Raw genomic sequence first — 27,103 nt, 5'->3', positions numbered from 1 at the left:
GCACTCAGTCAGACCGAGTAGTGACATGTGAAGAGACGCTCCTCGGGGCGCGTCTTGCTTGGGCCTCTCTTCTGGAGGCGCTCAGTCAGACCCAGTGTTGACATGTGGCAAGACGCCACTCGGGGCGCGACTTGCTTGGGCCTCTCTCCTGGAGGTTCTCAGTCAGACCCAGTGTTGACATGTGGCAAGATGCTCCTCGGGGCGCGTCTTGCTTGGGCCTCTCTCCAGGAGGCGCTCAGTCAGACCCAGTGTTCACATGTGGCAAGACGCTCCTCGGGGCGCGTCTTGCTTGGACCTCCCTCCTGGAGGCGCTCAGTCAGACCGAGTAGTGACATGTGGCAAGACGCTCCTCGGGGCGCGTCTTGCTTGGACCTCTCTCCTGGAGGCGCTCAGTTAAACCGAGTAGTGACATGTGGCAAGACGCTCCTCGGGGCGCGTGTTGCTGGGGCCTTTCTCCTGGAGGAGCTCAGTCAGACCCAGTGTTGACATGTGGCAATACACTCCTCGGGGCGTGTCTTGCTTTGGCCTCTCCTGGAGGCGCTCAGTCAGACCCAGTGTTGACATGTGGCAATACACTCCTCGGGGCGTGTCTTGCTTTGGCCTCTCCTGGAGGCGCTCATTCAGACCGAGTGCTGACATGTGGCAAGAAGCTCCTCGGGGCGCGTCTTGCTTGGGCTTCTCTCCTGGAGGCCCTCAGTCAGACCCATTGTTGACATGTGGCAAGACGCTCCTCGGGGCGCGTCATGCTTGGGCCTCTCTCCAGAAGGCCCTCAATCAGACCCAGTGTTGACACGTGGCAAGACGCTCCTCGGGGCGCTTCTTGCTTGGGCCTCTCTCCTGGAGGCGCTCAGTCAGACCCAGTGGTGACATGTGGCAAGATGCTCCTTGGGGCGCGTACTGCTTGGGGCTCTCTCCTGGATGCCCTCTGTCAGACCCAGTGTTGACATGTGGCAAGACTCTCCTCGGGGCGCGTCTTGCTTGGGCTTCTCTCATGGAGGCCCTCAGTCAGACCCAGTGTTGACATGTGTCAAGACGCTCCTCGGGGCGTGTCTTGCTTGGGCCTCTCTCCTGGAGGCGCTCAGTCAGACCCAGTGTTGACATGTGGCAAGACGCTCCTCGGGGCGCTTCTTGCTTGGGCTTCTCTCCTGGAGGCCCTCAGTCAGACCCATTGTTGACATGTGGCAAGACGCTCCTCGGGGCACGTCTTGCTTGGGCCTCTCTCCTGGAGGCACTCAGTCAGACCGAGTAGTGACATGTGACAAGACGCTCCTCGGGGCGCGTCTTGCTTGGGCCTCTCTCCTGGAGGCGCTCAATCAGACCCAGTGTTGACATGTGGCAAGACGCTCCTCGGGGCGCGTCTTGCTTGGGCCTCTCTCCTGGAGGTTCTCAGTCAGACCCAGTGTTGACATGTGGCAAGATGCTCCTCGGGGCGCGTCTTGCTTGGGCCTCTCTCCTGGAGGCGCTCAGTCAGACCCAGTGTTCACATGTGGCAAGACGCTCATCGGGGCGCGTCTTGCTTGGACCTCCCTCCTGGAGGCGCTCAGTCAGACCGAGTAGTGACATGTGGCAAGACGCTCCTCGGGGCGCGTCTTGCTTTGGCCTCTCCTGGAGGCCCTCAGTCAGACCCATTGTTGACATGTGGCAAGACGATCCTCGGGGCACGTCTTGCTTGGGCCTCTCTCCTGGAGGCGCTCAGTCAGACCGAGTAGTGACATGTGACAAGACGCTCCTCGGGGCGCGTCTTGCTGGGGCTTCTCTCATGGAGGCACTCAGTCAGACCCAGTGTTGACATGTGGCAAGACGCTCCTCGGGGCGCGTGTTGATTGGACCTCTCTCCTGGAAGCGCTCAGTCAGTCTCTCCTGGAAGCGCTCAGTCAGACCCAGTGTTGACATGTGTCAAGATGCTCCTCGGGCGTTTCTTGCTTGGGCCTCTCTCCTGGAGGCGCTCAGTCAGACCCAGAGGTGACAGGTGGCAAGACGCTCCTCGGGCCTCTCTCCTGGAGGCGCTCAGTCAGACCCAGTGTTGACATGTGGCAAGACGCTCCTCGGGGCGTGTCTTGCTTGGGCCTCTCTCCTGGAGGCGCTCAGTCAGACCCAGTGTTGACATGTGGCAAGACGCTCCTGGGGGCGCTTCTTGCTTGGGCTTCTCTCCTGGAGGCCCTCAGTCAGACCCATTGTTGACATGTGGCAAGACGCTCCTCGGGGCACGTCTTGCTTGGGCCTCTCTCCTGGAGGCACTCAATCAGACCCAGTGTTGACATGTGGCAAGACGCTCCTCGGGGCGCGTCTTGCTTGGGCCTCTCTCCTGGAGGTGCTCAATCAGACCCAGTGTTGACATGTGGCAAGACGCTCCTCGGGGCGCGTCTTGCTTGGGCCTCTCTCCTGGAGGTTCTCAGTCAGACCCAGTGTTGACATGTGGCAAGATGCTCCTCGGGGCGCGTCTTGCTTGGGCCTCTCTCCTGGAGGCGCTCAGTCAGACCCAGTGTTCACATGTGGCAAGACGCTCATCGGGGCGCGTCTTGCTTGGACCTCCCTCCTGGAGGCGCTCAATCAGACCCAGTGTTGACATGTGGCAAGACGCTCCTCGGGGCGCGTCTTGCTTGGGCCTCTCTCCTGGAGGTTCTCAGTCAGACCCAGTGTTGACATGTGGCAAGATGCTCCTCGGGGCGCGTCTTGCTTGGGCCTCTCTCCTGGAGGCGCTCAGTCAGACCCAGTGTTCACATGTGGCAAGACGCTCATCTGGGCGCGTCTTGCTTGGACCTCCCTCCTGGAGGCGCTCAGTCAGACCGAGTAGTGACATGTGGCAAGACGCTCCTCGGGGCGCGTCTTGCTTTGGCCTCTTCTGGAGGCCCTCAGTCAGACCCATTGTTGACATGTGGCAAGACGCTCCTCGGGGCACGTCTTGCTTGGGCCTCTCTCCTGGAGGCGCTCAATCAGACCCAGTGTTGACATGTGGCAAGACGCTCCTCGGGGCGCGTCTTGCTTGGGCCTCTCTCCTGGAGGTTCTCAGTCAGACCCAGTGTTGACATGTGGCAAGATGCTCCTCGGGGCGCGTCTTGCTTGGGCCTCTCTCCTGGAGGCGCTCAGTCAGACCCAGTGTTCACATGTGGCAAGACGCTCATCGGGGCGCGTCTTGCTTGGACCTCCCTCCTGGAGGCGCTCAGTCAGACCGAGTAGTGACATGTGGCAAGACGCTCCTCGGGGCGCGTCTTAAGTTGGCCTCTCCTGGAGGCCCTCAGTCATACCCATTGTTGACATGTGGCAAGACGCTCCTCGGGGCACGTCTTGCTTGGGCCTCTCTCCTGGAGGCGCTCAGTCAGACCGAGTAGTGACATGTGACAAGACGCTCCTCGGGGCGCGTCTTGCTGGGGCTTCTCTCATGGAGGCACTCAGTCAGACCCAGTGTTGACATGTGGCAAGACGCTCCTCGGGGCGCGTGTTGATTGGACCTCTCTCCTGGAAGCGCTCAGTCAGTCTCTCCTGGAAGCGCTCAGTCAGACCCAGTGTTGACATGTGTCAAGACGCTCCTCGGGCGTTTCTTGCTTGGGCCTCTCTCCTGGAGGCGCTCAGTCAGACCCAGAGGTGACAGGTGGCAAGACGCTCCTCGGGCCTCTCTCCTGGAGGCGCTCAGTCAGACCCAGTGTTGACATGTGGCAAGACGCTCCTCGGGGTGCGTCTTGCTTGGGCCTCTCTCCTGGAGGTGCTCAGTCAGACCCAGTGTTGACATGTGGCAAGACGCTCCTCGGGGCGCGTCTTGCTTGGGCCTCTCACCTGGAGGCGCTCAGTCAGACCGAGTGCTGACATAAGGCAAGACGCTCCTCGGGCCTCTCTCCTGGAGGCGCTCAGTCAGACCCAGTGTTGACATGTGGCAAGACGCTCCTCGGGGCGCGTCTTGCTTGGGCCTCTCTCCTGGAGTCGCTCAGTCAGACCGAGTGCTGACATAAGGCAAGACGCTCCTCGGGGCGTGTCTTGCTGGGGCCTCTCTCCTGGAGGTGCTCAATCAGACCCAGTGGTGACACGTGGCAAGACGCTCCTCGGGGCGCGTCTTGCTTGGGCCTGTCTCCTGGAGGAGCTCAGTCAGACCCAGTGGTGACACGTGGCAAGACGCTCCTCAGGGCGCATCTTGCTTGGGCCTCTCTCCTGGAGGCGCTAAGTCAGACCCAGTGTTGACACGTGGCAAGACGCTCCTCGGGGCGCGTCTTGCTTGGGCCTCTCTCCTGGAGGCGCTAAGTCAGACCCAGTGTTGACACGTGGCAAGACGCTCCTCGGGGCGCGTCTTGCTTGGGCCTCTCTCCTGGAGGCGCTCAGTCAGACCCAGTGTTGACATGTGGCAAGACGCTCCTCGGGGCGCTTCTTGCTTGGGCTTATCTCCTGGAGGCCCTCAGTCAGACCCATTGTTGACATGTGGCAAGACGCTCCTCGGGGCACGTCTTGCTTGGGCCTCTCTCCTGGAGGCGCTCAGTCAGACCGAGTAGTGACATGTGACAAGACGCTCCTCGGGGCGCGTCTTGCTGGGGCTTCTCTCATGGAGGCACTCAGTCAGACCCAGTGTTGACATGTGGCAAGACGCTCCTCGGGGCGCGTGTTGATTGGACCTCTCTCCTGGAAGCGCTCAGTCAGACCCAGTGTTGACATGTGTCAAGACGCTCCTCGGGCGTTTCTTGCTTGGGCCTCTCTCCTGGAGGCGCTCAGTCAGACCCAGAGGTGACATGTGGCAAGACGCTCCTCGGGCCTCTCTCCTGGAGGCGCTCAGTCAGACCCAGTGTTGACATGTGGCAAGACGCTCCTCGGGGCGCGTCTTGCTTGGGCCAGTCTACTGGAGGCGCTCAGTCAGACCGAGTGCTGACATAAGGCAAGACGCTCCTCGGGCCTCTCTCCTGGAGGCGCTCAGTCAGACCCAGTGTTGACATGTGGCAAGACGCTCCTCGGGGCGGGTCTTGCTTGGGCCTCTCTCCTGGAGGCGCTCAGTCAGACCGAGTGCTGACATAAGGCAAGACGCTCCTCGGGCCTCTCTCCTGGAGGTGCTCAATCAGACCCAGTGGTGACACGTGGCAAGACGCTCCTCGGGGCGCGTCTTGCTTGGGCCTGTCTCCTGGAGGAGCTCAGTCAGACCCAGTGGTGACACGTGGCAAGACGCTCCTCGGGGCGCATCTTGCTTGGGCCTCTCTCCTGGAGGCGCTAAGTCAGACCCAGTGTTGACACGTGGCAAGACACTCCTCGGGGCGCGGATTGCTTGGGCTTCTCACATGGAGGCCCTCAGTCAGACCCAGTGTTGACATGTGTCAAGACGCTCCTTGGGGCGTGTCTTGCTTGGGCCTCTCTCCTGGCGGCGCTCAGTCAGACCCAGTGTTGACATGTGGCAAGACGCTCCTCGGGGCGCTTCTTGCTTGGGCTTCTCTCCTGGAGGCCCTCAGTCAGACCCATTGTTGACATGTGGCAAGACGCTCCTCGGGGCACGTCTTGCTTGGGCCTCTCTCCTGGAGGCGCTCAGTCAGACCGAGTAGTGACATGTGACAAGACGCTCCTCGGGGCGCGTCTTGCTGGGGCTTCTCTCATGGAGGCACTCAGTCAGACCCAGTGTTGACATGTGGCAAGACGCTCCTCGGGGCGCGTGTTGATTGGACCTCTCTCCTGGAAGCGCTCAGTCAGTCTCTCCTGGAAGCGCTCAGTCAGACCCAGTGTTGACATGTGTCAAGACGCTCCTCGGGCGTTTCTTGCTTGGGCCTCTCTCCTGGAGGCGCTCAGTCAGACCCAGAGGTGACAGGTGGCAAGACGCTCCTCGGGCCTCTCTCCTGGAGGCGCTCAGTCAGACCCAGTGTTGACATGTGGCAAGACGCTCCTCGGGGCGCGTCTTGCTTGGGCCTCTCTCCTGGAGGTGCTCAGTCAGACCCAGTGTTGACATGTGGCAAGACGCTCCTCGGGGCGCGTCTTGCTTGGGCCTCTCTCCTGGAGGCGCTCAGTCAGACCGAGTGCTGACATAAGGCAAGACGCTCCTCGGGCCTCTCTCCTGGAGGCGCTCAGTCAGACCCAGTGTTGACATGTGGCAAGACGCTCCTCGGGGCGCGTCTTGCTTGGGCCTGTCTCCTGGAGGAGCTCAGTCAGACCCAGTGGTGACACGTGGCAAGACGCTCCTCGGGGCGCATCTTGCTTGGGCCTCTCTCCTGGAGGCGCTAAGTCAGACCCAGCGTCGACACGTGGCAAGACGCTCCTCGGGGCGCGTCTTGCTTGGGCCTCTCTCCTGGAGGCGCTCAGTCAGACCCAGTGTTGACATGTGGCAAGACACTCCTCGCGGCGCGTGTTGATTGGACCTCTCTCCTGGAAGCGCTCAGTCAGACCCAGTGTTGACATGTGTCAAGACGCTCCTCGGGCGTTTCTTGCTTGGGCCTCTCTCCTGGAGGCGCTCAGTCAGACCCAGAGGTGACATGTGGCAAGACGCTCCTCGGGCCTCTCTCCTGGAGGCGCTCAGTCAGACCCAGTGTTGACATGTGGCAAGACGCTCCTCGGGGCGCGTCTTGCTTGGGCCTCTCTCCTGGAGGTGCTCAGTCAGACCCAGTGTTGACATGTGGCAAGACGCTCCTCGGGGCGCGTCTTGCTTGGGCCACTCTCCTGGAGGTGCTCAGTCAGACCGAGTGCTGACATAAGGCAAGACGCTCCTCGGGCCTCTCTCCTGGAGGCGCTCAGTCAGACCCAGTGTTGACATGTGGCAAGACGCTCCTCGGGGCGCGTCTTGCTTGGGCCTCTCTCCTGGAGGTGCTCAGTCAGACCCAGTGTTGACATGTGGCAAGACGCTCCTCGGGGCGCGTCTTGCTTGGGCCTCTCTCCTGGAGGCGCTCAGTCAGACCGAGTGCTGACATAAGGCAAGACGCTCCTCGGGCCTCTCTCCTGGAGGCGCTCAGTCAGACCCAGTGTTGACATGTGGCAAGATGCTCCTCGGGGCGCGTCTTGCTTGGGCCTGTCTCCTGGAGGAGCTCAGTCAGACCCAGTGGTGACACGTGGCAAGACGCTCCTCGGGGCGCATCTTGCTTGGGCCTCTCTCCTGGAGGCGCTAAGTCAGACCCAGCGTCGACACGTGGCAAGACGCTCCTCGGGGCGCGTCTTGCTTGGGCCTCTCTCCTGGAGGCGCTCAGTCAGACCCAGTGTTGACATGTGGCAAGACACTCCTCGCGGCGCGTGTTGATTGGACCTCTCTCCTGGAAGCGCTCAGTCAGACCCAGTGTTGACATGTGTCAAGACGCTCCTCGGGCGTTTCTTGCTTGGGCCTGTCTCCTGGAGGAGCTCAGTCAGACCCAGTGTTGACATGTGTCAAGACGCTCCTTGAGGCGTGTCTTGCTTGGGCCTCTCTCCTGGAGGCGCTCAGTCAGACCCAGTGTTGACATGTGGCAAGACGCTCCTCGGGGCGCTTCTTGCTTGGGCTTCTCTCCTGGAGGCCCTCAGTCAGACCCATTGTTGACATGTGGCAAGACGCTCCTCGGGGGAAGTCTTGCTTGGGCCTCTCTCCTGGAGGCGCTCAGTCAGACCGAGAAGTGACATGTGACAAGACGCTCCTCGGGGCGCGTCTTGCTGGGGCTTCTCTCATGGAGGCACTCAGTCAGACCCAGTGTTGACATGTGGCAAGACGCTCCTCGGGGCGCGTGTTGATTGGACCTCTCTCCTTGAAGTGCTCAGTCAGTCTCTCCTGGAAGCGCTCAGTCAGACCCAGTGTTGACATGTGTCAAGACGCTCCTCGGGCGTTTCTTGCTTGGGCCTCTCTCCTGGAGGCTCTCAGTCAGACACAGAGGTGACAGGTGGCAAGACGCTCCTCGGGCCTCTCTCCTGGAGGCGCTCAGTCAGACCCAGTGTTGACATGTGGCAAGACGCTCCTCGGGGCGCGTCTTGCTTGGGCCTCTCTCCTGGAGGTGCTCAGTCAGACCCAGTGTTGACATGTGGCAAGACGCTCCTCGGGGCGCGTCTTGCTTGGGCCTCTCTCCTGGAGGCGCTCAGTCAGACCGAGTGCTGACATAAAGCAAGACGCTCCTCGGGCCTCTCTCCTGGAGGCGCTCAGTCAGACCCAGTGTTGACATGTGGCAAGACGCTCCTCGGGGCGCGTCTTGCTTGGGCCTCACTCCTGGAGGCGCTCAGTCAGACCGAGTGCTGACATAAGGTAAGACGCTCCTCGGGGCGTGTCTTGCTGGGGCCTCTCTCCTGGAGGTGCTCAATCAGACCCAGTGGTGACACGTGGCAAGACGCTCCTCGGGTCGCGTCTTGCTTGGGCCTGTCTCCTGGAGGAGCTCAGTCAGACCCAGTGGTGACACGTGGCAAGACGCTCCTCGGGGCGCATCTTGCTTGGGCCTCTCTCCTGGAGGCGCTAAGTCAGACCCAGTGTTGACACGTGGCAAGACGCTCCTCGGGGCGCGTCTTGCTTGGGCCTCTCTCCTGGAGGCGCTCAGTCAGACCCAGTGTTGACATGTGGCAAGACACTCCTCGGGGCGCGTCTTGCTTGGGTCTCTCTCATGGAGGCCCTCTGTCAGACAGAGTGTTGACATGTGTCAAGACGCTCCTCGGGGCGCGTCTTGCTTTGGCCTCTCCTGGAGGAGCTCAGTCAGACCCAGTGGTGACACGTGGCAAGACGCTCCTCGGGGCACATCTTGCTTGGGCCTCTCTCCTGGAGGCGCTAAGTCAGACCCAGTGTTGACACGTGGCAAGACGCTCCTCGGGGCGCGTCTTGCTTGGGTCTCTCTCCTGGAGGCGCTCAGTCAGACCCAGTGTTGACATGTGGCAAGACACTCCTCGGGGCGCGTCTTGCTTGGGCCTCTCTCATGGAGGCCCTCTGTCAGACAGAGTGTTGACATTTGTCAAGACGCTCCTCGGGGCGCATCTTGCTTTGGCCTCTCCTGGAGGCGCTCAGTCAGACCGAGTGCTGACATGTGGCAAGAAGCTTCTCGGGGCGCGTCTTGCTTGGGCTTCTCTCCTGGAGGCCCTCAGTCAGACCCATTGTTGACATGTGGCAAGACGCTCCTCGGGGCGCGTCTTGCTTGGGCCTCTCTCCAGAAGGCCCTCAATCAGACCCAGTGTTGACACGTGGCAAGACGCTTCTCGGGGCGCTTCTTGCTTGGGGCTCTCTCCTGGATGCCCTCTGTCAGACCCAGTGTTGACATGTGGCAAGACTCTCCTCGGGGCGCGTCTTGCTTGGGCTTCTCTCATGGAGGCCCTCAGTCAGACCCAGTGTTGACATGTGTCAAGACGCTCCTCGGGGCGTGTCTTGCTTGGGCCTCTCTCCTGGAGGCGCTCAGTCAGACCCAGTGTTGACATGTGGCAAGATGCTCCTCGGGGCGCTTCTTGCTTGGGCTTCTCTCCTGGAGGCCCTCACTCAGACCCATTGTTGACATGTGGCAAGACGCTCCTCGGGGCACGTCTTGCTTGGGCCTCTCTCCTGGAGGCACTCAGTAAGACCGAGTAGTGACATGTGACAAGACGCTCCTCGGGGCGCGTCTTGATTGGGCCTCTCTCCTGGAGGCGCTCAGTCAGACCCAGTGTTGACATGTGCCAAGACGCTCCTCGGGGAGCGTCTTTCTTGGGCCTCTCTCCTGGAGGTTCTCAGTCAGACCCAGTGTTGACATGTGGCAAGATGCTCCTCGGGGCGCGTCTTGCTTGGGCCTCTCTCCTGGAGGCGCTCAGTCAGACCCAGTGTTCACATGTGGCAAGACGCTCCTCGGGGCGCGTCTTGCTTGGGCCTCTCTCCTGGAGGCGCTCAGTCAGACCCATTGTTGACACGTGGCAAGACGCTCCTCGGGGCACGTCTTGCTTGGGCCTCTCTCCTTGAGGCGCTCAGTCAGACCGAGTTCTGACATGTGGCAAGACGCTCCTCGGGGCGCGTCTTGCTTGGGCTTCTCTCCTGGAGGCCCTCAGTCAGACCCATTCTTGACATGTGGCAAGACGCTCCTCGGGGCGCGTCTTATTTGGGCCTCTCTCCTGGAGGCGCTCAGTAAGACCGAGTGCTGACATGTGGCAAGACGCTCCTCGGGGCGCTTCTTGCTTGGGCTTCTCTCCTGTAGGCCCTCAGTCAGACGCATTGTTGACATGTGGCAAGATGCTCCTCGGGGCGCATCTTGCTTGGGCCTCTCTCCTTGAGGCCCTCTGTCAGACCCAGTGTTGACATGTGGCAAAACGCTCCTCCTGGCGCGTCTTGCTTGGGCCTCTCTCCTGGAGGCGCTCAGTCAGACCCAGTGTTGACATGTGGCAAGTTGCTCCTTGGGGCGCGTCTTGCTTGGGCCTCTCTCCTGGAGGCGCTCAGTTAGACCGAGTGCTGACATAAGGCAAGACGCTCCTCGGGGCGTGTCTTGCAGGGGCCTCTCTCCTGGAGGTGCTCAATCAGACCCATTGGTGACACGTGGCAAGACGCTCCTCGGGGCGCGTCTTGCTTGGGCCTGTCTCCTGGAGGAGGTCAGTCAGACCCAGTGGTGACACGTGGCAAGACGCTCCTCGGGGCGCATCTTGCTTGGGCCTCTCTCCTGGAGGCGCTAAGTCAGACCCAGCGTCGACACGTGGCAAGACGCTCCTCGGGGCGCGTCTTGCTTGGGCCTCTCTCCTGGAGGTTCTCAGTCAGACCCAGTGTTGACATGTGGCAAGATGCTCCTCGGGGCGCGTCTTGCTTGGGCCTCTCTCCTGGAGGCGCTCAGTCAGACCCAGTGTTCACATGTGGCAAGACGCTCATCTGGGCGCGTCTTGCTTGGACCTCCCTCCTGGAGGCGCTCAGTCAGACCGAGTAGTGACATGTGGCAAGACGCTCCTCGGGGCGCGTCTTGCTTTGGCCTCTTCTGGAGGCCCTCAGTCAGACCCATTGTTGACATGTGGCAAGACGCTCCTCGGGGCACGTCTTGCTTGGGCCTCTCTCCTGGAGGCGCTCAATCAGACCCAGTGTTGACATGTGGCAAGACGCTCCTCGGGGCGCGTCTTGCTTGGGCCTCTCTCCTGGAGGTTCTCAGTCAGACCCAGTGTTGACATGTGGCAAGATGCTCCTCGGGGCGCGTCTTGCTTGGGCCTCTCTCCTGGAGGCGCTCAGTCAGACCCAGTGTTCACATGTGGCAAGACGCTCATCGGGGCGCGTCTTGCTTGGACCTCCCTCCTGAAGGCGCTCAGTCAGACCGAGTAGTGACATGTGGCAAGACGCTCCTCGGGGCGCGTCTTAAGTTGGCCTCTCCTGGAGGCCCTCAGTCAGACCCATTGTTGACATGTGGCAAGACGCTCCTCGGGGCACGTCTTGCTGGGGCTTCTCTCATGGAGGCACTCAGTCAGACCCAGTGTTGACATGTGGCAAGACGCTCCTCGGGGCGCGTGTTGATTGGACCTCTCTCCTGGAAGCGCTCAGTCAGTCTCTCCTGGAAGCGCTCAGTCAGACCCAGTGTTGACATGTGTCAAGACGCTCCTCGGGCGTTTCTTGCTTGGGCCTCTCTCCTGGAGGCGCTCAGTCAGACCCAGAGGTGACAGGTGGCAAGACGCTCCTCGGGCCTCTCTCCTGGAGGCGCTCAGTCAGACCCAGTGTTGACATGTGGCAAGACGCTCCTCGGGGTGCGTCTTGCTTGGGCCTCTCTCCTGGAGGTGCTCAGTCAGACCCAGTGTTGACATGTGGCAAGACGCTCCTCGGGGCGCGTCTTGCTTGGGCCTCTCACCTGGAGGCGCTCAGTCAGACCGAGTGCTGACATAAGGCAAGACGCTCCTCGGGCCTCTCTCCTGGAGGCGCTCAGTCAGACCCAGTGTTGACATGTGGCAAGACGCTCCTCGGGGCGCGTCTTGCTTGGGCCTCTCTCCTGGAGTCGCTCAGTCAGACCGAGTGCTGACATAAGGCAAGACGCTCCTCGGGGCGTGTCTTGCTGGGGCCTCTCTCCTGGAGGTGCTCAATCAGACCCAGTGGTGACACGTGGCAAGACGCTCCTCGGGGCGCGTCTTGCTTGGGCCTGTCTCCTGGAGGAGCTCAGTCAGACCCAGTGGTGACACGTGGCAAGACGCTCCTCAGGGCGCATCTTGCTTGGGCCTCTCTCCTGGAGGCGCTAAGTCAGACCCAGTGTTGACACGTGGCAAGACGCTCCTCGGGGCGCGTCTTGCTTGGGCCTCTCTCCTGGAGGCGCTAAGTCAGACCCAGTGTTGACACGTGGCAAGACGCTCCTCGGGGCGCGTCTTGCTTGGGCCTCTCTCCTGGAGGAGCTCAGTCAGACCCAGTGTTGACATGTGGCAAGACGCTCCTCGGGGCGCTTCTTGCTTGGGCTTATCTCCTGGAGGCCCTCAGTCAGACCCATTGTTGACATGTGGCAAGACGCTCCTCGGGGCACGTCTTGCTTGGGCCTCTCTCCTGGAGGCGCTCAGTCAGACCGAGTAGTGACATGTGACAAGACGCTCCTCGGGGCGCGTCTTGCTGGGGCTTCTCTCATGGAGGCACTCAGTCAGACCCAGTGTTGACATGTGGCAAGACGCTCCTCGGGGCGCGTGTTGATTGGACCTCTCTCCTGGAAGCGCTCAGTCAGACCCAGTGTTGACATGTGTCAAGACGCTCCTCGGGCGTTTCTTGCTTGGGCCTCTCTCCTGGAGGCGCTCAGTCAGACCCAGAGGTGACATGTGGCAAGACGCTCCTCGGGCCTCTCTCCTGGAGGCGCTCAGTCAGACCCAGTGTTGACATGTGGCAAGACGCTCCTCGGGGCGCGTCTTGCTTGGGCCAGTCTCCTGGAGGCGCTCAGTCAGACCGAGTGCTGACATAAGGCAAGACGCTCCTCGGGCCTCTCTCCTGGAGGCGCTCAGTCAGACCCAGTGTTGACATGTGGCAAGACGCTCCTCGGGGCGGGTCTTGCTTGGGCCTCTCTCCTGGAGGCGCTCAGTCAGACCGAGTGCTGACATAAGGCAAGACGCTCCTCGGGCCTCTCTCCTGGAGGTGCTCAATCAGACCCAGTGGTGACACGTGGCAAGACGCTCCTCGGGGCGCGTCTTGCTTGGGCCTGTCTCCTGGAGGAGCTCAGTCAGACCCAGTGGTGACACGTGGCAAGACGCTCCTCGGGGCGCATCTTGCTTGGGCCTCTCTCCTGGAGGCGCTAAGTCAGACCCAGTGTTGACACGTGGCAAGACACTCCTCGGGGCGCGGATTGCTTGGGCTTCTCACATGGAGGCCCTCAGTCAGACCCAGTGTTGACATGTGTCAAGACGCTCCTTGGGGCGTGTCTTGCTTGGGCCTCTCTCCTGGCGGCGCTCAGTCAGACCCAGCGTTGACATGTGGCAAGACGCTCCTCGGGGCGCTTCTTGCTTGGGCTTCTCTCCTGGAGGCCCTCAGTCAGACCCATTGTTGACATGTGGCAAGACGCTCCTCGGGGCACGTCTTGCTTGGGCCTCTCTCCTGGAGGCGCTCAGTCAGACCGAGTAGTGACATGTGACAAGACGCTCCTCGGGGCGCGTCTTGCTGGGGCTTCTCTCATGGAGGCACTCAGTCAGACCCAGTGTTGACATGTGGCAAGACGCTCCTCGGGGCGCGTGTTGATTGGACCTCTCTCCTGGAAGCGCTCAGTCAGTCTCTCCTGGAAGCGCTCAGTCAGACCCAGTGTTGACATGTGTCAAGACGCTCCTCGGGCGTTTCTTGCTTGGGCCTCTCTCCTGGAGGCGCTCAGTCAGACCCAGAGGTGACAGGTGGCAAGACGCTCCTCGGGCCTCTCTCCTGGAGGCGCTCAGTCAGACCCAGTGTTGACATGTGGCAAGACGCTCCTCGGGGCGCGTCTTGCTTGGGCCTCTCTCCTGGAGGTGCTCAGTCAGACCCAGTGTTGACATGTGGCAAGACGCTTCTCGGGGCGCGTCTTGCTTGGGCCTCTCTCCTGGAGGCGCTCAGTCAGACCGAGTGCTGACATAAGGAAAGACGCTCCTCGGGCCTCTCTCCTGGAGGCGCTCAGTCAGACCCAGTGTTGACATGTGGCAAGACGCTCCTCGGGGCGCGTCTTGCTTGGGCCTGTCTCCTGGAGGAGCTCAGTCAGACCCAGTGGTGACACGTGGCAAGACGCTCCTCGGGGCGCATCTTGCTTGGGCCTCTCTCCTGGAGGCGCTAAGTCAGACCCAGCGTCGACACGTGGCAAGACGCTCCTCGGGGCGCGTCTTGCTTGGGCCTCTCTCCTGGAGGCGCTCAGTCAGACCCAGTGTTGACATGTGGCAAGACACTCCTCGCGGCGCGTGTTGATTGGACCTCTCTCCTGGAAGCGCTCAGTCAGACCCAGTGTTGACATGTGTCAAGACGCTCCTCGGGCGTTTCTTGCTTGGGCCTCTCTCCTGGAGGCGCTCAGTCAGACCCAGAGGTGACATGTGGCAAGACGCTCCTCGGGCCTCTCTCCTGGAGGCGCTCAGTCAGACCCAGTGTTGACATGTGGCAAGACGCTCCTCGGGGCGCGTCTTGCTTGGGCCTCTCTCCTGGAGGTGCTCAGTCAGACCCAGTGTTGACATGTGGCAAGACGCTCCTCGGGGCGCGTCTTGCTTGGGCCACTCTCCTGGAGGTGCTCAGTCAGACCGAGTGCTGACATAAGGCAAGACGCTCCTCGGGCCTCTCTCCTGGAGGCGCTCAGTCAGACCCAGTGTTGACATGTGGCAAGACGCTCCTCGGGGCGCGTCTTGCTTGGGCCTCTCTCCTGGAGGTGCTCAGTCAGACCCAGTGTTGACATGTGGCAAGACGCTCCTCGGGGCGCGTCTTGCTTGGGCCTCTCTCCTGGAGGCGCTCAGTCAGACCGAGTGCTGACATAAGGCAAGACGCTCCTCGGGCCTCTCTCCTGGAGGCGCTCAGTCAGACCCAGTGTTGACATGTGGCAAGATGCTCCTCGGGGCGCGTCTTGCTTGGGCCTGTCTCCTGGAGGAGCTCAGTCAGACCCAGTGGTGACACGTGGCAAGACGCTCCTCGGGGCGCATCTTGCTTGGGCCTCTCTCCTGGAGGCGCTAAGTCAGACCCAGCGTCGACACGTGGCAAGACGCTCCTCGGGGCGCGTCTTGCTTGGGCCTCTCTCCTGGAGGCGCTCAGTCAGACCCAGTGTTGACATGTGGCAAGACACTCCTCGCGGCGCGTGTTGATTGGACCTCTCTCCTGGAAGCGCTCAGTCAGACCCAGTGTTGACATGTGTCAAGACGCTCCTCGGGCGTTTCTTGCTTGGGCCTGTCTCCTGGAGGAGCTCAGTCAGACCCAGTGTTGACATGTGTCAAGACGCTCCTTGAGGCGTGTCTTGCTTGGGCCTCTCTCCTGGAGGCGCTCAGTCAGACCCAGTGTTGACATGTGGCAAGACGCTCCTCGGGGCGCTTCTTGCTTGGGCTTCTCTCCTGGAGGCCCTCAGTCAGACCCATTGTTGACATGTGGCAAGACGCTCCTCGGGGGAAGTCTTGCTTGGGCCTCTCTCCTGGAGGCGCTCAGTCAGACCGAGAAGTGACATGTGACAAGACGCTCCTCGGGGCGCGTCTTGCTGGGGCTTCTCTCATGGAGGCACTCAGTCAGACCCAGTGTTGACATGTGGCAAGACGCTCCTCGGGGCGCGTGTTGATTGGACCTCTCTCCTTGAAGTGCTCAGTCAGTCTCTCCTGGAAGCGCTCAGTCAGACCCAGTGTTGACATGTGTCAAGACGCTCCTCGGGCGTTTCTTGCTTGGGCCTCTCTCCTGGAGGCGCTCAGTCAGACACAGAGGTGACAGGTGGCAAGACGCTCCTCGGGGCGCGTCTTGCTTGGGCCTCTCTCCTGGAGGCGCTCAGTCAGACCGAGTGCTGACATAAAGCAAGACGCTCCTCGGGCCTCTCTCCTGGAGGCGCTCAGTCAGACCCAGTGTTGACATGTGGCAAGACGCTCCTCGGGGCGCGTCTTGCTTGGGCCTCACTCCTGGAGGCGCTCAGTCAGACCGAGTGCTGACATAAGGTAAGACGCTCCTCGGGGCGTGTCTTGCTGGGGCCTCTCTCCTGGAGGTGCTCAATCAGACCCAGTGGTGACACGTGGCAAGACGCTCCTCGGGTCGCGTCTTGCTTGGGCCTGTCTCCTGGAGGAGCTCAGTCAGACCCAGTGGTGACACGTGGCAAGACGCTCCTCGGGGCGCATCTTGCTTGGGCCTCTCTCCTGGAGGCGCTAAGTCAGACCCAGTGTTGACACGTGGCAAGACGCTCCTCGGGGCGCGTCTTGCTTGGGCCTCTCTCCTGGAGGCGCTCAGTCAGACCCAGTGTTGACATGTGGCAAGACACTCCTCGGGGCGCGTCTTGCTTGGGTCTCTCTCATGGAGGCCCTCTGTCAGACAGAGTGTTGACATGTGTCAAGACGCTCCTCGGGGCGCATCTTGCTTTGGCCTCTCCTGGAGGAGCTCAGTCAGACCCAGTGGTGACACGTGGCAAGACGCTCCTCGGGGCACATCTTGCTTGGGCCTCTCTCCTGGAGGCGCTAAGTCAGACCCAGTGTTGACACGTGGCAAGACGCTCCTCGGGGCGCGTCTTGCTTGGGTCTCTCTCCTGGAGGCGCTCAGTCAGACCCAGTGTTGACATGTGGCAAGACACTCCTCGGGGCGCGTCTTGCTTGGGCCTCTCTCATGGAGGCCCTCTGTCAGACAGAGTGTTGACATTTGTCAAGACGCTCCTCGGGGCGCATCTTGCTTTGGCCTCTCCTGGAGGCGCTCAGTCAGACCGAGTGCTGACATGTGGCAAGAAGCTTCTCGGGGCGCGTCTTGCTTGGGCTTCTCTCCTGGAGGCCCTCAGTCAGACCCATTGTTGACATGTGGCAAGACGCTCCTCGGGGCGCGTCTTGCTTGGGCCTCTCTCCAGAAGGCCCTCAATCAGACCCAGTGTTGACACGTGGCAAGACGCTTCTCGGGGCGCTTCTTGCTTGGGGCTCTCTCCTGGATGCCCTCTGTCAGACCCAGTGTTGACATGTGGCAAGACTCTCCTCGGGGCGCGTCTTGCTTGGGCTTCTCTCATGGAGGCCCTCAGTCAGACCCAGTGTTGACATGTGTCAAGACGCTCCTCGGGGCGTGTCTTGCTTGGGCCTCTCTCCTGGAGGCGCTCAGTCAGACCCAGTGTTGACATGTGGCAAGATGCTCCTCGGGGCGCTTCTTGCTTGGGCTTCTCTCCTGGAGGCCCTCACTCAGACCCATTGTTGACATGTGGCAAGACGCTCCTCGGGGCACGTCTTGCTTGGGCCTCTCTCCTGGAGGCACTCAGTAAGACCGAGTAGTGACATGTGACAGGACGCTCCTCGGGGCGCGTCTTGATTGGGCCTCTCTCCTGGAGGCGCTCAGTCAGACCCAGTGTTGACATGTGCCAAGACGCTCCTCGGGGAGCGTCTTTCTTGGGCCTCTCTCCTGGAGGTTCTCAGTCAGACCCAGTGTTGACATGTGGCAAGATGCTCCTCGGGGCGCGTCTTGCTTGGGCCTCTCTCCTGGAGGCGCTCAGTCAGACCCAGTGTTCACATGTGGCAAGACGCTCCTCGGGGCGCGTCTTGCTTGGGCCTCTCTCCTGGAGGCGCTCAGTCAGACCCATTGTTGACACGTGGCAAGACGCTCCTCGGGGCACGTCTTGCTTGGGCCTCTCTCCTTGAGGCGCTCAGTCAGACCGAGTTCTGACATGTGGCAAGACGCTCCTCGGGGCGCGTCTTGCTTGGGCTTCTCTCCTGGAGGCCCTCAGTCAGACCCATTCTTGACATGTGGCAAGACGCTCCTCGGGGCGCGTCTTATTTGGGCCTCTCTCCTGGAGGCGCTCAGTAAGACCGAGTGCTGACATGTGGCAAGACGCTCCTCGGGGCGCTTCTTGCTTGGGCTTCTCTCCTGTAGGCCCTCAGTCAGACGCATTGTTGACATGTGGCAAGATGCTCCTCGGGGCGCATCTTGCTTGGGCCTCTCTCCTTGAGGCCCTCTGTCAGACCCAGTGTTGACATGTGGCAAAACGCTCCTCCTGGCGCGTCTTGCTTGGGCCTCTCTCCTGGAGGCGCTCAGTCAGACCCAGTGTTGACATGTGGCAAGACGCTCCTTGGGGCGCGTCTTGCTTGGGCCTCTCTCCTGGAGGCGCTCAGTTAGACCGAGTGCTGACATAAGGCAAGACGCTCCTCGGGGCGTGTCTTGCTGGGGCCTCTCTCCTGGAGGTGCTCAATCAGACCCATTGGTGACACGTGGCAAGAGGCTCCTCGGGGCGCGTCTTGCTTGGGCCTGTCTCCTGGAGGAGGTCAGTCAGACCCAGTGGTGACACGTGGCAAGACGCTCCTCGGGGCGCATCTTGCTTGGGCCTCTCTCCTGGAGGCGCTAAGTCAGACCCAGCGTCGACACGTGGCAAGACGCTCCTCGGGGCGCGTCTTGCTTGGGCCTCTCTCCTGGAGGCGCTCAGTCAGACCCAGTGTTGACATGTGGCAAGACACTCCTCGGGGGGCGTGTTGATTGGACCTCTCTCCTGGAAGCGCTCAGTCAGACCCAGTGTTGACATGTGTCAAGACGCTCCTCGGGCGTTTCTTGCTTTGGCCTCTCTCCTGGAGGCGCTCAGTCAGACCCAGAGGTGACATGTGGCAAGACGCTCCTCGGGCCTCTCTCCTGGAGGCGCTCAGTCAGACCCAGTGTTGACATGTGGCAAGACGCTCTTCGGGGCGCGTCTTGCTTGGCCTCTCTCCTGGAGGTGCTCAGTCAGACCCAGTGTTGACATGTGGCAAGACGCTCCTCGGGGCGCGTCTTGCTTGGGCCACTCTCCTGGAGGTGCTCAGTCAGACCGAGTGCTGACATAAGGCAAGACGCTCCTCGGGCCTCTCTCCTGGAGGCGCTCAGTCAGACCCAGTGTTGACATGTGGCAAGACGCTCCTCGGGGCGCGTCTTGCTTGGGCCTCTCTCCTGGAGGCGCTCAGTCAGACCGAGTGCTGACATAAGGCAAGACGCTCCTCGGGGCGTGTCTTTCTGGGGCCTCTCTCCTGGAGGTGCTCAATCAGACCCAGTGGTGACACGTGGCAAGACGCTCCTCGGGGCACGTCTTGCTTGGGCCTGTCTCCTGGAGGAGCTCAGTCAGACCCAGTGGTGACACGTGGCAAGACGCTCCTCGGGGCGCATCTTGCTTGGGCCTCTCTCCTGGAGGCGCTAAGTCAGACCCAGTGTTGACACGTGGCAAGACACTCCTCGGGGCGCGTCTTGCTTGGGCTTCTCACATGGAGGCCCTCAGTCAGACCCAGTGTTGACATGTGTCAAGACGCTCCTTGAGGCGTGTCTTGCTTGGGCCTCTCTCCTGGAGGCGCTCAGTCAGACCCAGTGTTGACATGTGGCAAGACGCTCCTCTTTGCGCTTCTTGCTTGGGCTTCTCTCCTGGAGGCCCTCAGTCAGACCCATTGTTGACATGTGGCAAGACGCTCCTCGGGGCACGTCTTGCTTGGGCCTCTCTCCTGGAGGCGCTCAGTCAGACCGAGTAGTGACATGTGACAAGACGCTCCTCGGGGCGCGTCTTGCTGGGGCTTCTCTCATGGAGGCACTCAGTCAGACCCAGTGTTGACATGTGGCAAGACGCTCCTCGGGGCACGTGTTGATTGGACCTCTCTCCTGGAAGCGCTCAGTCAGTCTCTCCTGGAAGCGCTCAGTCAGACCCAGTGTTGACATGTGTCAAGACGCTCCTCGGGCGTTTCTTGCTTGGGCCTCTCTCCTGGAGGCGCTCAGTCAGACCCAGAGGTGACAGGTGGCAAGACGCTCCTCGGGACTCTCTCTTGGAGGCACTCAGTCAGACCCAGTGTTGACATGTGGCAAGATGCTCCTCGGGGCGCGTCTTGCTTGGGCCTCTCTCCTGGAGGTGCTCAGTCAGACCCAGTGTTGACATGTGGCAAGACGCTCTTTGGGGCGCGTCTTGCTTGGGCCTCTCTCCTGGAGGCGCTCAGTCAGACCGAGTGCTGACATAAGGCAAGACGCTCCTCGGGCCTCTCTCCTGGAGGCGCTCAGTCAGACCCAGTGTTGACATGTGGCAAGACGCTCTTCGGGGCGCGTCTTGCTTGGGCCTCTCTCCTGGAGGCGCTCAGTCAGACCGAGTGCTGACATAAGGCAAGACGCTCCTCGGGGCGTGTCTTGCTGGGGCTTCTCTCATGGAGGCGCTCAGTCAGACCGAGTGCTGACATGTGGCAAGACGCTCCTCGGGGCGCATCTTGCTGGGGCTTCTCTCATGGAGGCACTCAGTCAGACCCAGTGTTGACATGTGGCAAGACGCTCCTCAGGGCGCGTCTTGCTTGGGCCTCTCTCCTGGGGAGGCGATCAGTCAGACCCAGTGTTGACATGTTTCAAGACGCTCCTCGGGCGTTTCTTGCTTGGGCCTCTCTCCTGGAGGCGCTCAGTCAGACCCAGTGTTGACATGTGACAAGACGCTCCTCGGGGCGCGTCTTGCTTGGGCCTCTCTCCTGGAGGTGCTCAGTCAGACCCAGAGGTGACATGTGGCAAGACGCTCCTCGGGGCGCGTCTTGCTTGGGCTTCTCTCCTGGAGGCCCTCAGTCAGACCCATTCTTGACACGTGGCAAGACGCTCCTCGGGGCGCGTCTTATTTGGGCCTCTCTCCTGGAGGCGCTCAGTAAGACCGACTGCTGACATGTGGCAAGAGGCTCCTCGGGGCGCTTCTTGCTTGGGCTTCTCTCCTGTAGGCCCTCAGTCAGACGCATTGTTGACATGTGGCAAGATGCTCCTCGGGGCGCATCTTGCTTGGGCCTCTCTCCTTGAGGCCCTCTGTCAGACCCAGTGTTGACATGTGGCAAAACGCTCCTCCTGGCGCGTCTTGCTTGGGCCTCTCTCCTGGAGGCGCTCAGTCAGACCCAGTGTTGACATGTGGCAAGACGCTCCTCGGGCCGCGTCTTGCTTGGGCCTCTCTCCTGGGGCGGCGATCAGTCAGACCCAGTGTTGACATATGTCAAGACGCTCCTCGGGCGTTTCTTGCTTGGGCCTCTCTCCTGGAGGCGCTCAGTCAGACCCAGTGCTGACATGTGGCAAGACGCTCCTTGGGGCGCGTCTTGCTTGGGCCTCTCACCTGGGGCGGCGATCAGTCGGACCCAGTGTTGACATATGTCAAGACGCTCCTCGGGCGTTTCTTGCTTGGGCCTCTCTCCTGGAGGCGCTCAGTCAGACCCAGTGTTGACATGTGGCAAGACGCTCCTCCGGGCGCGTCTTGCTTGGGCCTCTCTCCTGGAGGCGCTCAGTCAGACCTAGTGCTGACATGTGGCAAGACGCTCCTCGGGGCGCGTCTTGCTTGGGCTTCTCTCCTGGAGGCCCTCAGTCAGACCCTTCGTTGACAACTGGCAAGACGCTCCTCGGGGCGCATCTTGCTTGGGCTTCTCTCCTGGAGGCCCTCAGTCAGACCCATTGTTGACATGTGGCAAGACGCTCCTCGGGGCGCATCTTGCTTGGGCCTCTCTCCTGGAGGCGCTCAGTCAGACCGAGTGCTGACATGTGGCAAGACGCTCCTCGGGGCACGTCTTGCTGGGGCTTCTCTCCTGGAGGCGCTCAGTCAGACCCAGTGTTGACATGTGACAAGACGCTCCTCGGGGCGCGTCTTGCTTGGGCCTCTCTCCTGGAGGCGCTCAGTCAGACCCAGAGGTGACATGTGGCAAGACGCTCCTCGGGGCCTGTCTTGCTTGGGCCTCTCTCCTGGAGGCCCTCTGTCAAACCCAGTGTTGACATGTGGCAAGATGCTCCTCGGGGCGCATCTTGCTTGGGCCTCTCTCCTGGAGGCGCTCAGTCAGACCCAGTGTTGACATGTGGCAAGACCCTCCTCGGGGCGCGTCTTGCTTGGGCCTCTCTCATGGAGGCCCTCTGTCAGACCCAGTGTTGACATGTGTCAAGACGCTCCTCGGGGCGCGTCTTGCTTTGGCCTCTCCTGGAGGCGCTCAGTCAGACTGAGTGCTGACATGTGGCAAGAAGCTTCTCGGGGCGCGTCTTGCTTGGGCTTCTCTCCTGGAGGCCCTCAGTCAGACCCATTGTTGACATGTGGCAAGACGCTCCTCGAGGCCCGTCTTGCTTGGGCCTCGCTCCAGAAGGCCCTCAATCAGACCCAGTGTTGACACGTGGCAAGACGCTCCTCGGGGCGCTTCTTGCTTGGGCCTCTCTCCTGGATGCCCTCTGTCAGACCCAGTGTTGACATGTGGCAAGACTCTCCTCGGGGCGCGTCTTGCTTGGGCTTCTCTCATGGAGGCCCTTAGTCAGACCCAGTGTTGACATGTGTCAAGACGCTCCTCGGGGCGTGTCTTGCTTGGGCCTCTCTCCTGGAGGCGCTCAGTCAGACCCAGTGTTGACATGTGGCAAGACGCTCCTCGGGGCGCTTCTTGCTTGGGCTTCTCTCCTGGAGGCCCTCACTCAGACCCATTGTTGACATGTGGCAAGACGCTCCTCGGGGCACGTCTTGCTTGGGCCTCTCTCCTGGAGGCACTCAGTCAGACCGAGTAGTGACATGTGACAAGACGCTCCTCGGGGCGCGTCTTGATTGGGCCTCTCTCCTGGAGGCGCTCAGTCAGACCCAGTGTTGACATGTGGCAAGACGCTCCTCGGGGCGCGTCTTGCTTGGGCCTCTCTCCTGGAGGTTCTCAGTCAGACCCAGTGTTGACATGTGGCAAGATGCTCCTTGGGGCGCGTCTTGCTTGGGCCTCTCTCCTGGAGGCGCTCAGTCAGACCCAGTGTTCACATGTGGCAAGACGCTCCTCGGGGCGCGTCTTGCTTGGGCCTCTCTCCTGGAGGCGCTCAGTCAGACCCATTGTTGACATGTGGCAAGACGCTCCTCGGGGCACGTCTTGCTTGAGCCTCTCTCCTGGAGGCGCTCAGTCAGACCGAGTTCTGACATGTGGCAAGACGCTCCTCGGGGCGCGTCTTGCTTGGGCTTCTCTCCTGGAGGCCCTCAGTCAGACCCATTCTTGACATGTGGCAAGACGCTCCTCGGGGCGCGTCTTATTTGAGCCTCTCTCCTGGAGGCGCTCAGTAAGACAGAGTGCTGACATGTGGCAAGACGCTCCTCGGGGCGCTTCTTGCTTGGGCTTCTCTCCTGTAGGCCCTCAGTCAGACCCATTGTTGACATGTGGCAAGATGCTCCTCGGGGCGCATCTTGCTTGGGCCTCTCTCCTTGAGGCCCTCTGTCAGACCCAGTGTTGACATGTGGGAAAACGCTCCTCCTGGCGCGTCTTGCTTGGGCCTCTCTCCTGGAGGCGCTCAGTCAGACCGAGTGCTGACATGTGGCAAGACGCTCCTCGGGGCGCGTCTTGCTTGGGCCTCTCTCCTGGAGGCGCTCAGTCAGACCGAGTGCTGACATGTGGCAAGACGCTCCTCGGGGCGCATCTTGCTTGGGCTTCTCTCCTGGAGGCTCTCAGTCAGACCCATTGTTGTCATGTGGCAAGACGCTCCTCGGGGCGCGTCTTGCTTGGGCCTCTCTCCTGGAGGCCCTCTGTCAGACCCAGTGTTGACATGTGGCAAGACGCTCCTCCGGGCGCGTCTTGCTTGGATTTCTCACCTGGAGGCGCTCAGTCAGACCCAGTGTTGACATGTGGCAAGACGCTCCTCGGGGCGCGTCTTGCTTGGGCCTCTCTCCTGGGGCGGCGATCAGTCAGACCCAGTGTTGATATGTGTCAAGATGCTCCTCGGGCGTTTCTTGCTTGGGCCTCTCTCCTGGAGGCGCTCAGTCACACCCAGTGTTGACATGTGGTAAGACGCTCCTCGGGGCGCATCTTGCTTGGGCCTCTCTCCTAGAGGCGCTCAGTCAGACCTAGTGCTGACATGTGGCAAGACGCTCCTCGGGGCGCGTCTTGCTTGGGCTTCTCTCCTGGAGGCCCTCACTCAGACCCTTCGTTGACATGTGGCAAGACGCTCCTCGGGGCGCGTCTTGCTTGGCCCTCTCTCCTGGAGGCGCTCAGTCAGACCGAGTGCTGACATGTGGCAAGACGCTCCTCGGGGCGCATCTTGCTTGGGCTTCTCTCCTGGAGGCCCTCAGTCAGACCCATTGTTGACATGTGGCAAGACGCTCCTCCGGGCGCATCTTGCTTGGGCCTCTCTCCTGGAGGCGCTCAGTCAGACCGAGTGCTGACATGTGGCAAGACGCTCCTCGGGGCGCGTCTTGCTTGGGCCTCTCTCCTGGAGGCGCTCAGTCAGACCCAGAGGTGACATGTGGCAAGACGCTCCTCGGGGCGCGTCTTGCTTGGGCCTCTCTCCTGGAGGCCCTCTGTCAAACCCAGTGTTGACATGTGGCAAGATGCTCCTCGGGGCGCATCTTGCTTGGGCCTCTCTCCTGGAGGCGCTAAGTCAGACCGAGTGCTGACATGTGGCAAGACGCTCCTCGGGGCGCGTCTTGCTTGGGCCTCTCTCCTGGAGGCGCTCAGTCAGACCCAGTGTTGACATGTGGCAAGACACTCCTCGGGGCGCATCTTGCTTGGGCCTCTCTCATGGAGGTCCTCTTTCAGACCCAGTGTTGACATGTGTCAAGACGCTCCTCGGGGCGCATCTTGCTTTGGCCTCTCTCCTGGAGGTGCTCAGTCAGACCGAGTGCTGACATGTGGCAAGAAGCTCCTCGGGGCGCGTCTTCCTTGGGCTTCTCTCCTGGAGGCCCTCAGTCAGACCCATTGTTGACATGTGGCAAGACGCTCCTCGGGGCGCGTATTGCTTGGGCCTCTCTCCTGGATGCCCTCTGTCAGACCCAGTGTTGACATGTGGCAAGACTCTCCTCGGGGCGCGTCTTGCTTGGGCTTCTCACATGGAGGCCCTCAGTCAGACCCAGTGTTGACATGTGTCAAGACGCTCCTCGGGGCGTGTCTTGCTTGGGCCTCTCTCCTGGAGGCGCTCAGTCAGACCCAGTGTTGACATGTGGCAAGACGCTCCTCGGGGCGCTTCTTGCTTGGGCTTCTCTCCTGGAGGCCCTCAGTCAGACCCATTGTTGACATGTGGCAAGACGCTCCTCCGGGCGCATCTTGCTTGGGCCTCTCTCCTGGAGGCGCTCAGTCAGACCGAGTGCTGACATGTGGCAAGACGCTCCTCGGGGCACGTCCTGCTGGGGCTTCTCTCCTGGAGGCTCTCAGTCAGACCCAGTGTTGACATGTGACAAGACGCTCCTCGGGGCGCGTCTTGCTTGGGCCTCTCTCCTGGAGGCGCTCAGTCAGACCCAGAGGTGACATGTGGCAAGACGCTCCTCGGGGCGCGTCTTGCTTGGGCCTCTCTCCTGGAGGCCCTCTGTCAAACCCAGTGTTGACATGTGGCAAGATGCTCCTCGGGGCGCATCTTGCTTGGGCCTCTCTCCTGGAGGCGCTAAGTCAGACCGAGTGCTGACATGTGGCAAGACGCTCCTCGGGGTGCGTCTTGCTTGGGCCTCTCTCCTGGAGGCGCTCAGTCAGACCCAGTGTTGACATGTGGCAAGACACTCCTCGGGGCGCATCTTGCTTGGGCCTCTCTCATGGAGGTCCTCTTTCAGACCCAGTGTTGACATGTGTCAAGACGCTCCTCGGGGCGCATCTTGCTTTGGCCTCTCTCCTGGAGGTGCTCAGTCAGACCGAGTGCTGACATGTGGCAAGAAGCTCCTCGGGGCGCGTCTTCCTTGGGCTTCTCTCCTGGAGGCCCTCAGTCAGACCCATTGTTGACATGTGGCAAGACGCTCCTCGGGGCGCGTATTGCTTGGGCCTCTCTCCTGGATGCCCTCTGTCAGACCCAGTGTTGACATGTGGCAAGACTCTCCTCGGGGCGCGTCTTGCTTGGGCTTCTCACATGGAGGCCCTCAGTCAGACCCAGTGTTGACATGTGTCAAGACGCTCCTCGGGGCGTGTCTTGCTTGGGCCTCTCTCCTGGAGGCGCTCAGTCAGACCCAGTGTTGACATGTGGCAAGACGCTCCTCGGGGCGCTTCTTGCTTGGGCTTCTCTCCTGGAGGCCCTCAGTCAGACCCATTGTTGACATGTGACAAGACGCTCCTCGGGGCACGTCTTGCTTGGGCCTCTCTCCTGGAGGCGCTCAGTCAGACCGAGTAGTGACATGTGACAAGACGCTCCTCGGGGCGCGTCTTGCTGGGGCTTCTCTCATGGAGGCACTCAGTCAGACCCAGTGTTGACATTTGGCAAGACGCTCCTCGGGGCGTGTGTTGCTTCGACCTCTCTCCTGGAGGCGCTCAGTCAGACCCAGTGTTGACATGTGTCAAGACGCTCCTCGGGCGTTTCTTGCTTTGGCCTCTCTCCTGGTGGCGCTCAGTCAGACCCAGAGGTGACATGTGGCAAGACGCTCCTCGGGCCTCTCTCCTGGAGGCGCACAGTCAGACCCAGTGTTGACATGTGGCAAGACGCTCCTCGGGGCACGTCTTGCTTGGGCCTCTCTCCTGGAGGCGCTCAGTCAGACCCAGAGGAGACATGTGTCAAGACGCTCCTCGGGGCGCGTCTTGCTTGGGCCTCTCTCCTGGAGGCGCTCAGTCAGACCGAGGGCTGACATGTGGCAAGACGCTCCTCCGGGCGCGTCTTGCTTGGGCCTCTCTCCTGGAGGCGCTCAGTCAGACCGAGTGCTGACATAAGGCAAGATGCTCCTCAGGGCGCGTCTTGCTGGGGCCTCTCTCCTGGAGGTGCTCAGTCAGACCGAGTGCTGACATAAGGCAAGATGCTCCTCAGGGCGCGTCTTGCTGGGGCCTCTCTCCTGGAGGAGCTCAGTCAGACCCAGTGGTGACACGTGGCAAGACGCTCCTCGGGGCGCATCTTGCTTGGGCCTCTCTCCTGGAGGCGCTAAGTCAGACCCAGTGTTGACACGTGGCAAGACGCTCCTCGGGGCGCGTCTTGCTTGGGCCTCTCTCCTGGAGGCGCTCAGTCAGACCCATTGTTGACATGTGGCAAGACACTCCTCGGGGCGTGTCTTGCTTGGGCCTCTCTCATGGAGGCCCTCTGTCAGACCCAGTGTTGACATGTGTCAAGACGCTCCTCGGGGCGCTACTTGCTTTGGCCTCTTTCCTGGAGGCGCTCAGTCAGACCGAGTGCTGACATGTGGCAAGAAGCTCCTCGGGGCGCGTCTTGCTTGGGCTTCTCTCCTGGAGGCCCTCATTCAGACCCATTGTTGACATGTGGCAAGACGCTCCTCGGGGCGCGTCTTGCTTGGGCCTCTCTCCAGAAGGCCCTAAATCAGACCCAGTGTTGACATGTGGCAAGACGCTCCTCGGGGCGCTTCTTGCTTGGGCCTCTCTCCTGGAG

Source organism: Nothobranchius furzeri, chromosome 7 (genome assembly GCF_043380555.1).
Source record: "Nothobranchius furzeri strain GRZ-AD chromosome 7, NfurGRZ-RIMD1, whole genome shotgun sequence".
Lineage (NCBI taxonomy): Eukaryota > Metazoa > Chordata > Actinopteri > Cyprinodontiformes > Nothobranchiidae > Nothobranchius > Nothobranchius furzeri.
The sequence above is the reverse complement of the archived record's forward strand: the minus strand, read 5'-3'. Positions refer to the sequence as shown.